Here is an 11,814-nt window from a genome sequence, read left to right as displayed (position 1 = left end):
ACGTCAGGCATTGTTTCTGATAGCAACTTTCTGTGGGTCCGCCGCCGATTTGACGTCATATCGGCAGCAAATCTGTATCCGCTCGTTGTTCCCCTGTTTTTAAAAGATTTGGGTACGGAGGAAAAGAGAGGGTTTTATTTTCTGACGCTGCGTGAGTTCCCTGACGCACCGGGACACATGTTGATGTATAAAAGACATCACAAAGTGCATTTTGCATGCTAGGTCCCCTTTAAGTATGCTACCTGAATAAATGTACTTAGTTACAATCCATCACTGACTAAAATACCATTGTCTTTAGTTGGTACTGAAGTAGCCCGTCCAATTCTTTCACACAGTGACGTCACGAGCTACCCACAATGCAACGCGCGCCATATATATATATATAAATACGCCATTTTCCTGGAGGTGCAAATATAAACAGCTAGCTAACGTAGCCAGGCAGAGCGCACTAGGTTTTTTTTCTGAATTAACGACCGAAGAAATCGCCGCATGTCTTCGGATTACATCTCTGGACTGGAGGGGTGTGCTCGAGGTCGATACCAGCGTGAACTAGAGCTGTGTGTCGGATCGCCCTTACAGACTGCCTGCAGATGCAGATGGAAAAACGACTCTCGAAAGTGGCCTTCGTCGATGTTGGCTGCATCTCCGCCTATCTTCTGGAAACACCAGGTGAACACCCCACCTGTCACAATAATATTATCATGCCATTGCATTTATGTGGTATTTTAGAGTTGACTAGATATTGATTAAGGCAATAGACTAGGATATTCTGCTTGCACCTCGCGTGAAACGGCGGATACCGGAAGTACGGTGTCGCACTCGGCCCAATACCCGTATGTGTGTGTGAAAGAATGTGTGGGTCAAAACCAAATACAGTCTATGGTCAAAACACACAGAGACTGGCCGTCCATTTCCAGCCAGACACGCATGAATGAAACATCAAACCAACACAGAACACGACATGTTCAACGAGGCGAGGTGAATTATACATCTGGAGAGAAAGAGCAGCAGCAGGTGGAAGTGTGCTTTGATTTAAACCTTCAGACTTTCTCACACACTTGGACGGATTAGTTGGACCTCAGAGCCTTTTTGGAGCATTTTACAGCCACTGTACGGGTTCGTTTGTGCAGAAGGAAAAGGTACGTTAGTCCTTTAACACTTGTCAAACCTTGAGATGTTAACGAAGAACATTTCTATATATTTCTATATTCACCTGTGAGATGAATGAGAGTAACTTCCAATGATGGTGTGAAAATGCTCTTTTCTAAAAGTCAAATTAACCACCAATTTGAAAAGATTATGTGAACATCTTTTACAACTGTATGTATTTCAACATTCTTGCTCGGGAGTGGCTATATACAGGACGGTCCTGTACACAGCTCTCTGAAATGGCTATATACAGGACGGTCCTGTGGATAACACAACTGAAATGGCTATATACAGGACCGTCCTGCACAGAAGCCCTGAAATGGCTTTTTATGTAGTCTACAGAAATATGGATATAATTGGTGTACAATTAACGTTTACAGCAGGATAAATTACAAAAATGTACAGCATGCTACATACAATTCAAAAGACGGTTTCTCCGATTTCTAAAATAAAAATGCCGGCGTAGCCGATAAATGATTTGTGTTGCTTTCAATGCAAAATCACTACACGTCAACGAAATGTCGGCGTATTCTTTAAAAAAAAAACTTCAGTTTTAATAAAACCGAGTAGTCTTTAAAGTATGCAGTGATATCCTTCACAAGTAAAACATTGTGCATTGGAAAATATAAAGTAGAAAATGATTGAAACAACATAAAAAGAGAAGCCAAAAAAAAGACTGAAATCAGCATAAAAAGCTAAGCAATTGGCATGGAAAGAGATTTAATTGCCACCATTTTATATTGAGGGGAAACTCATTGAAAATAATGTTGTCGTGAGAATATTTATCTGTGGATCCTATCCCTACATTACCACCCGCGAAACTTGCTTAAGCATGCTATAATAGCCCGGTCTGTATATAGTCATTTGACGTTAGCTGCAGAACGGTCCTATATATAGCCATTTCAGATATCTTATCCACAGGACCGTCCTGTATATAGCCATTTCAGATATCTTATCCACAGGACCGTCCTGTATATAGCCATTTCAGATATCTTATCCACAGGACCGTCCTGTATATAGCCATTTCAGATATCTTATCCACAGGACCGTCCTGTATATAGCCATTTCAGATATCTTATCCACAGGACCGTCCTGTATATAGCCATTTCAGATATCTTATCCACAGGACCGTCCTGTATATAGCCATTTCAGATATCTTATCCACAGGACCGTCCTGTATATAGCCTCGGCCTTCTTGCTCACATTTTCTCAAATATACAATAAAAAGAGACGATAAAACAATAAAACAGGCTCCCAGTTAAAAATCAGAGGTCAAACTGTTCCTATTTCCTTGCCCGGTGTTTCTCCTCTAATCTGCGGCTGCTAATGAATGAAAGGGATTGCGTGCCTCATCGCTATACACAAACTTAATATCTTATCGATTCCTCCGCCTGCTACTGCTGAGCAGAGAAAATTCTAATTAGCAACAGGCTTTGCCCCTTTCCTCACCCTTTAATTCCAATTTAGCCTCGTAGCAGTGTGTGTGTGTGTGTGTGTGTGTGTGTGTGTGTGTTTGAGTGTACAGGGCTCGTAAACAAACCCCCCCCAAAAAATAGCGTTGTTCAATTGAAGTACTCTCCCTCTGATTTTATTTCGTTCCTCTCGCCGTGCCCTTCACGGAGACGAATGGGTTTGCCATTCAGGCGTCTCTGTGGAGCGGGGCGGCGTTTGTTGTAAATGTGAGTGCTTCGGTTTGGCCGAACGCTGGGTGCTCGCCGGCTGTGAAATTCCATCACTTAGAAAGTCTGCTTTGGCCTCGACCCCAGGCTCCTGACACACACACACACACACACACACACACACACACACACACACACACACACACACACACACACACACACACACACACACACACACACACACACACACACACACACACACACCACACACACACACACACACACACACACACACACACACACACACACACACACACACACACACACACACACCACACACACACACACACACACACACACGCAAGAATGTGAGAGGTGGCTGGCTACTAGGTACTATTTACTGTGTGATTCACACCGTTAGTTACGTGCTGCCTCTTTAGTTAAAGGTCACCTGTTATGCAAAATCCTCTTCTTCATGTCTCTTCTACATCAACATGTGTCCCCTCTTCTTCATGTCTCTTCTACATCAACATGTGTCCCCTCTTCTTCATGTCTCTTCTACATCAACATGTGTCCCCTCTTCTCCATGTCTCTTCTACATCAACATGTGTCCCCTCTTCTTCATGTCTCTTCTACATCAACATGTGTCCCCTCTTCTCCATGTCTCTTCTACATCAACATGTGTCCCCTCTTCTTCATGTCTCTTCTACATCAACATGTGTCCCCTCTTCTCCATGTCTCTTCTACATCAACATGTGTCCCCTCTTCTTCAAGTCTCTTCTACATCAACATGTGTCCCCTCTTCTCCATGTCTCTTCTACATCAACATGTGTCCCCTCTTCTTCATGTCTCTTCTACATCAACATGTGTCCCCTCTTCTCTCATGTCTCTTCTACATCAACATGTGTCCCCTCTTCTTCATGTCTCTTCTACATCAACATGTGTCCCCTCTTCTTCATGTCTCTTCTACATCAACATGTGTCCCCTCTTCTTCATGTCTCTTCTACATCAACATGTGTCCCCTCTTCTTCATGTCTCTTCTACATCAACATGTGTCCCCTCTGTGGAAAGAGACTCTGAAAGTTTCAGGAACAAAGATTCTCTCTCTTTTTGATCCATTTCTATAAAAACTTGTCTGAAAATGAGTTGATCAGATTTTGGCCACTTTGTGATGTCATAACGATGTGTTGTCTTGTGTAACCATTAGCCAATCAGCAACAAGGTAACCGCCCCCCCCTTATCGCCTGAATCTCCTCCTCGGGCTCCATTAGGCGCTTTCACACCAAGTACTTTTCCCGGAACTTTTATTTCCTGGAACTTTCTAGTAAATCACGTTCACACAATAAGTCCCTGAGGGAGCCGCTGACGTGACGTCTTCTTCTTCTTCTTCTTCTTCTTCTTCTTCTTCTTCTTCTTCTTCTTCTTCTTCTTCTTCTTCTTCTTCTTTGGGTTTACTGGCAGTCCCCAGAGTTGGGGACTCCCAGCAGCTTCTACTGAAGCCTTCCGAGTAAATCGCCAGAACGCCGACACCTCCTCATCTCCACCGCTCCCATGTTTTATTTTGTGTTGCCATAAGTTAGTCTCTCTCCGTTGGTGCGCGGGGCTAATGCTAATAATGCTAATAATGCTAATAATGCTAATGAAAGCAAATAAAATGGCGGCTTCACAAAAACTTTTCAGAGTATTACGGGGCGTGGTTTGCAGTCCGCCCAGCCAATCAGAAATTGGAACCTTTTTCTCCCCAGGAAAGTACCACCTCTCTAGCAGGGACTGAAAAGGGGTGAAAAGGTTCTAGTTCCAGATCTTTTTGGTGTGAACGCAAAATCCCAGGAACTATCGGAAAGTACTCCGGTGTGAAAGCACCTATTGAGTTCTTTGTAACCAAATGTCTCTCAGAGGGGCGTGGGGAGGGGCTCCTTATTTCCTCTAAAGTAACAGACAGAGAATCAGCACTTTGGAAACAGGGCTGAAACAGAGGGGATTATGGGTAATGCTGCAATGATCCGTTTGGTGTTTCAGCCAATCAGAGACAGGCTCTGGATATATCTGAGACCTGGGATATATTGATGAAGAACAGTACACACACGTACACACACACACACACACACACACACACACACACACACACACACACACACACACACACACACACACACACACACACACACACACACACACACACACACACACACACACACACACACACACACACACAGTACAGTACAAAGCTGCCGACAGTCAAAGAGAGGCAGCTGCCAATTCAACCGTCGTGGCCATGCTACATTTAGTCTCAGTGCCACTGTGCCCTCGCTGCTTCATCAAAACAATCTTTTACAGCAGCCTCCTCGAGCTCACAGTGGATCCACTTTGTGTGTGTGTGTGTGTGTGTGTGTGTGTGTCTCCTCAGGGCTCTCACAAAATGCTCCCCTAGTAGTTGTTGTGGTTATGTGTCTGTGTCGCCGCATCCCTCTGTATCTGACTGTGCCCAGCCAAGCATTGTACCACAAAATTAAGTCCCCACTATTCCATAGGCACCGCGACGCCTACGGGGAACCAGCGCCATACCAGAAGCTATACCGCGGCTGGATGTGGAGGGAAACGACATGTTTAGAGATGGGTACAGTATAACAACGTGAAGGTGAGGGTCAGCGCTGCAGCAGCACATCCTGACCTCCAGGTGGCAGTAGAGATCAGCAGGCGTGGGCTGAAGATGGATCGAAGGAAAGATATTTGACTTTTAAAGGGAGTTTTTGGAAGGTGACAAACAATATTTTCTGTAAACGTCACTACCACGACGGTTTTTGCACTACTAAATATTAATATTTACATTAATTACGTCTATGTTTCCAGTAGTTATTGAATTGCTTTTTTTTACTTCAAAGTCCCATCTTATCTTATCTTAACATTGTTCTTTCTTTTGGGGTTTTTAAAATGGTGGTAGGGAAAAACAACCCAGACGTGTGGTTCAGAGTTTGAATAGCAGCCCCCCTGCTGAGCTGAATGTCAGACCAACATCACTGACATTTCATTTACGAGTTTTAATTAAATTCAACATCTTTAGTTGTTCTGAAACGCGCCACATTCTCCACTTCCTGGATTCGGGTTGCATGTGTGTACACAAGGGGCTGCAGCTAATGATTACTTTAATTATTGATTGTATTTTCTGATTAGCAGATTCATTATTTAGCGACTGAAATGATCGAGAAACGGACAAATATGCACAGCGACATTTCCCAGAAGCCACCGTGAGCTCAACGAACACTCTCAAATATTTAATTTGCATTAATATAGAAAGCAAAAGGGGTCAATGCGGACGTTGGAGGAGCTGCAATCAGGGACTATTTAACACTTTCGGCTTGATTAATAACTTAAGGATTACGAAATCGTTTTCTGTCCAGCGACTAATCAGCTAACTGTTTTAGCGCCGGTGTGCGTGCATTAATTATAGCTCAGAAAAACACCCCCTGCTAGTTGTTGCAAATGAAATAATTAGTATATCTTAACTTTCTTGTTAAAGACATCGAAGTATAGCGTTCACTCTGAAACATGGGGACTTTAATCTGTGCTGTGGTCGCATTCGGTTATTAACTTAATTAGGATTTGAATAGAAAAGATTCAATAACCGCTGAACTCAAAGCCACTACTATCACTTAAATACAATGTATGGTTTTCTTCTCGTCCTTTATTGGTCCATGTTACAGTACAGCAGCCATGTGTTGTGTACAATATGTTCTGTGAGTATCTTACATTTAATCTGTCCAAACTTTGTGACAATTTTAAGCCTGGTACTAAACTTTAAAGTTATTTTATTGGACACTAAATACTATCTTATCTTTTATTTTAAACCAAATATGTCATATATAAAAAGGGAACCCTTTTATGCTAACTTTTCAGATTCATATATCAGTATGTAGTGTCTCTACTTTAAAGAGTCCTCTCCTGCTGATGTTCAGGTGTATATCAGTATGTAGTGTCTCTACTTTAAAGAGTCCTCTCCTGCTGATGTTCAGGTGTATATCAGTATGTAGTGTCTCTACTTTAAAGAGTCCTCTCCTGCTGATGTTCAGGTGTATATCAGTGTGTAGTGTCTCTACTTTAAAGAGTCCTCTCCTGCTGATGTTCAGGTGTATATCAGTATGTGGTGTCTCTACTTTAAAGAGTCCTCTCCTGCTGATGTTCAGGTGTATATCACTATGTAGTGTCTCTACTTTAAAGAGTCCTCTCCTGCTGATGTTCAGGTGTATATCAGTATGTAGTGTCTCTACTTTAAAGAGTCCTCTCCTGCTGATGTTCAGGTGTATATCAGTATGTGGTGTCTCTACTTTAAAGAGTCCTCTCCTGCTGATGTTCAGGTGTATATCACTATGTAGTGTCTCTACTTTAAAGAGTCCTCTCCTGCTGATGTTCAGGTGTATATCAGTATTTAGTGTCTCCACTTTAAAGAGTCCTCTCCTGCTGATGTTCAGGTGTATATCAGTATGTAGTGTCTCTACTTTAAAGAGTCCTCTCCTGCTGATGTTCAGGTGTATATCAGTATGTGGTGTCTCTACTTTAAAGAGTCCTCTCCTGCTGATGTTCAGGTGTATATCAGTATGTAGTGTCTCTACTGTAAAGAGTCCTCTCCTGCTGATGTTCAGGTGTATATCAGTATGTGGTGTCTCTACTTTAAAGAGTCCTCTCCTGCTGATGTTCAGGTGTATATCAGTATGTAGTGTCTCTACTTTAAAGAGTCCTCTCCTGCTGATGTTCAGGTGTATATCAGTATGTAGTGTCTCTACTTTAAAGAGTCCTCTCCTGCTGATGTTCAGGTGTATATCAGCATGTAGTGTCTCTACTTTAAAGAGTCCTCTCCTGCTGATGTCCAGGTGTATATCAGTATGTAGTGTCTCTACTTTAAAGAGTCCTCTCCTGCTGATGTTCAGGTGTATATCAGTATGTAGTGTCTCTACTTTAAAGAGTCCTCTCCTGCTGATGTTCAGGTGTATATCAGTATGTAGTGTCTCTACTTTAAAGAGTCCTCTCCTGCTGATGTTCAGGTGTATATCAGTGTGTAGTGTCTCTACTTTAAAGAGTCCTCTCCTGCTGATGTTCAGGTGTATATCAGTATGTAGTGTCTCTACTTTAAAGAGTCCTCTCCTGCTGATGTTCAGGTGTATATCAGTATGTAGTGTCTCTACTTTAAAGAGTCCTCTCCTGCGGTAGCCAATAGAAGCACGAGTGTTAGAGAGGGATGTCACTAGAAGTAAACAAAGAAGGGAAAACCCCCCAAAACATATTAGGGCCCCTGCACTTTGGGGAGGGAACATAATGTATCGTTGTTGCTTTATTCCACCTTTAAAAGGCATCTTAATACTTGTTGTGATCTTAATTATTCACTGCTGCCAAATGAGGGAAAGTGAGGACATGCTACAGTACGAGGGTGGGGCCGGTGAAGAGGGGGAAAGTGACAAAGAGTGAGTGAAAGCGAATTTATGCCCACACGTCCAAATCAAAGTGCCCGCTCAGCATATCTCTCACCTGCCAAAGTCACGCTCGGCACTGAACGGCACATTACGGTCGCTCTCTCTCGCCTCCCGCAGAAACAAAATTAAAGGATGTCAAACTACGATGAGCTCTGATAAATATGTAAATGATTGGAGGGAGGACGCGTGAGAAACAACATAAATCCAAACAGCTTCTGAAGGTCAGGCCTGATCGTGCCGGTCAGCTCTTCCTTCCCGGGAACTCCGGGTTCAAAATCTCATAAGTCGTGACGTGATGTAATTAACTGAGCTCGTCTTCATCACTCTTCGTCGGCAGGTGCAAAGGAAGCGCCCTGTCAAGACCTTCCAGAAGCTTCATGGCATATATTTGAATACAATTACCTTCCTTATAAGTGGATTTCAAGGAGTGAGAGGCTTTTTAAATATCGTCAGTGTCTGAACTTTGTCACATGAAAAGGCTGAGGGACGATTTAAGACTGGCACTTAACTTTATGGATACAGTTATTTTATTGGACGTAAAATAGCATGTAACTTTTTATCAGCGGTGGATGGATACCTAAATCTTTACGCCGGTAATGTAGTAAAACCACGGTATATGAATACTGTGATTTGAGTTAGTCCTGCTTTCTAATTATTAGCATCAAAATGTACTTCAAGTTCAAAAAGTTCACATTTAACAAAATTAGCCATTTCATAATTATATGAGAACATACTTTCGATCTTTAATAGTACAGCAGGTAAAGGTGGAGCTTTTTTTGTATCATAGGGTAGGGATACATTAAAGAGGCCCTATTATTCCTTTTGTGGCTTTAAAGTAGAGACACTACATACTGATATACACCTGAACATCAGCAGGAGAGGACTCTTTAAAGTAGAGACACTACATACTGATATACACCTGAACATCAGCAGGAGAGGACTCTTTAAAGTAGAGACACTACATACTGATATACACCTGAACATCAGCAGGAGAGGACTCTTTAAAGTAGAGACACTACACACTGATATACACCTGAACATCAGCAGGAGAGGACTCTTTAAAGTAGAGACACTACATGCTGATATACACCTGAACATCAGCAGGAGAGGACTCTTTAAAGTAGAGACACTACATACTGATATACACCTGAACATCAGCAGGAGAGAACTCTTTAAAGTAGAGACACTACATACTGGTATACACCTGAACATCAGCAGGAGAGGACTCTTTAAAGTAGAGACACTACATACTGATATACACCTGGACATCAGCAGGAGAGGACTCTTTAAAGTAGAGACACTACATACTGATATACACCTGAACATCAGCAGGAGAGGACTCTTTAAAGTAGAGACACTACATACTGATATACACCTGAACATCAGCAGGAGAGGACTCTTTAAAGTAGAGACACTACATACTGATATACACCTGAACATCAGCAGGAGAGGACTCTTTAAAGTAGAGACACTACATACTGATATACACCTGAACATCAGCAGGAGAGGACTCTTTAAAGTAGAGACACTACATACTGATATACACCTGAACATCAGCAGGAGAGGACTCTTTAAAGTAGAAACACTACATACTGATATACACCTGAACATCAGCAGGAGAGGACTCTTTAAAGTAGAGACACTACATACTGATATACACCTGAACATCAGCAGGAGAGGACTCTTTAAAGCAAAGACACTACATACTGATATACACCTGAACATCAGCAGGAGAGGACTCTTTAAAGTAGAGACACTACATACTGATATACACCTGAACATCAGCAGGAGAGGACTCTTTAAAGTAGAGACACTACATACTGATATACACCTGAACATCAGCAGGAGAGGACTCTTTAAAGTAGAGACACTACATACTGATATACACCTGAACATCAGCAGGAGAGGACTCTTTAAAGAAGAGACACTACATACTGATATACACCTGAACATCAGCAGGAGAGGACTCTTTAAAGTAGAGACACTACATACTGATATACACCTGAACATCAGCAGGAGAGGACTCTTTAAAGTAGAGACACTACATACTGATATACACCTGAACATCAGCAGGAGATGACTCTTTAAAGTAGAGACACTACATACTGATATACACCTGAACATCAGCAGGAGAGGACTCTTTAAAGTAGAAACACTACATACTGATATACACCTGAACATCAGCAGGAGAGGACTCTTTAAAGTAGAGACACTACATACTGATATACACCTGAACATCAGCAGGAGAGGACTCTTTAAAGTAGAGACACTACATACTGATATACACCTGAACATCAGCAGGAGAGGACTCTTTAAAGTAGAGACACTACATACTGATATACACCTGAACATCAGCAGGAGAGGACTCTTTAAAGTAGAGACACTACATACTGATATACACCTGAACATCAGCAGGAGAGGACTCTTTAAAGTAGAGACACTACATACTGATATACACCTGAACATCAGCAGGAGAGGACTCTTTAAAGTAGAGACACTACATACTGATATACACCTGAACATCAGCAGGAGAGGACTCTTTAAAGTAGAGACACTACATACTGATATACACCTGAACATCAGCAGGAGAGGACTCTTTAAAGTAGAAACACTACATACTGATATACACCTGAACATCAGCAGGAGAGGACTCTTTAAAGTAGAGACACTACATACTGATATACACCTGAACATCAGCAGGAGAGGACTCTTTAAAGCAAAGACACTACATACTGATATACACCTGAACATCAGCAGGAGAGGACTCTTTAAAGTAGAGACACTACATACTGATATACACCTGAACATCAGCAGGAGAGGACTCTTTAAAGTAGAGACACTACATACTGATATACACCTGAACATCAGCAGGAGAGGACTCTTTAAAGTAGAGACACTACATACTGATATACACCTGAACATCAGCAGGAGAGGACTCTTTAAAGAAGAGACACTACATACTGATATACACCTGAACATCAGCAGGAGAGGACTCTTTAAAGTAGAGACACTACATACTGATATACACCTGAACATCAGCAGGAGAGGACTCTTTAAAGTAGAGACACTACATACTGATATACACCTGAACATCAGCAGGAGAGGACTCTTTAAAGTAGAGACACTACATACTGATATACACCTGAACATCAGCAGGAGAGGACTCTTTAAAGTAGAAACACTACATACTGATATACACCTGAACATCAGCAGGAGAGGACTCTTTAAAGTAGAGACACTACATACTGATATACACCTGAACATCAGCAGGAGAGGACTCTTTAAAGTAGAGACACTACATACTGATATACACCTGAACATCAGCAGGAGAGGACTCTTTAAAGTAGAGACACTACATACTGATATACACCTGAACATCAGCAGGAGAGGACTCTTTAAAGTAGAGACACTACATACTGATATACACCTGAACATCAGCAGGAGAGGACTCTTTAAAGTAGAGACACTACATACTGATATGAATGTATATTTGGTATATTTAAAGGAAAAGATAAGATGGTTTCAGACAGAGGGTGAAAAGAGGAGCTGCAGTCCAGGCAGTGTTGCATATTTAAACACCATAC

The sequence above is a fragment of the Pseudochaenichthys georgianus genome, unplaced genomic scaffold, assembly GCF_902827115.2.
Source record: "Pseudochaenichthys georgianus unplaced genomic scaffold, fPseGeo1.2 scaffold_948_arrow_ctg1, whole genome shotgun sequence".
In the NCBI taxonomy this organism is placed as follows: domain Eukaryota; kingdom Metazoa; phylum Chordata; class Actinopteri; order Perciformes; family Channichthyidae; genus Pseudochaenichthys; species Pseudochaenichthys georgianus.
This window is presented reverse-complemented; position numbering follows the sequence as displayed.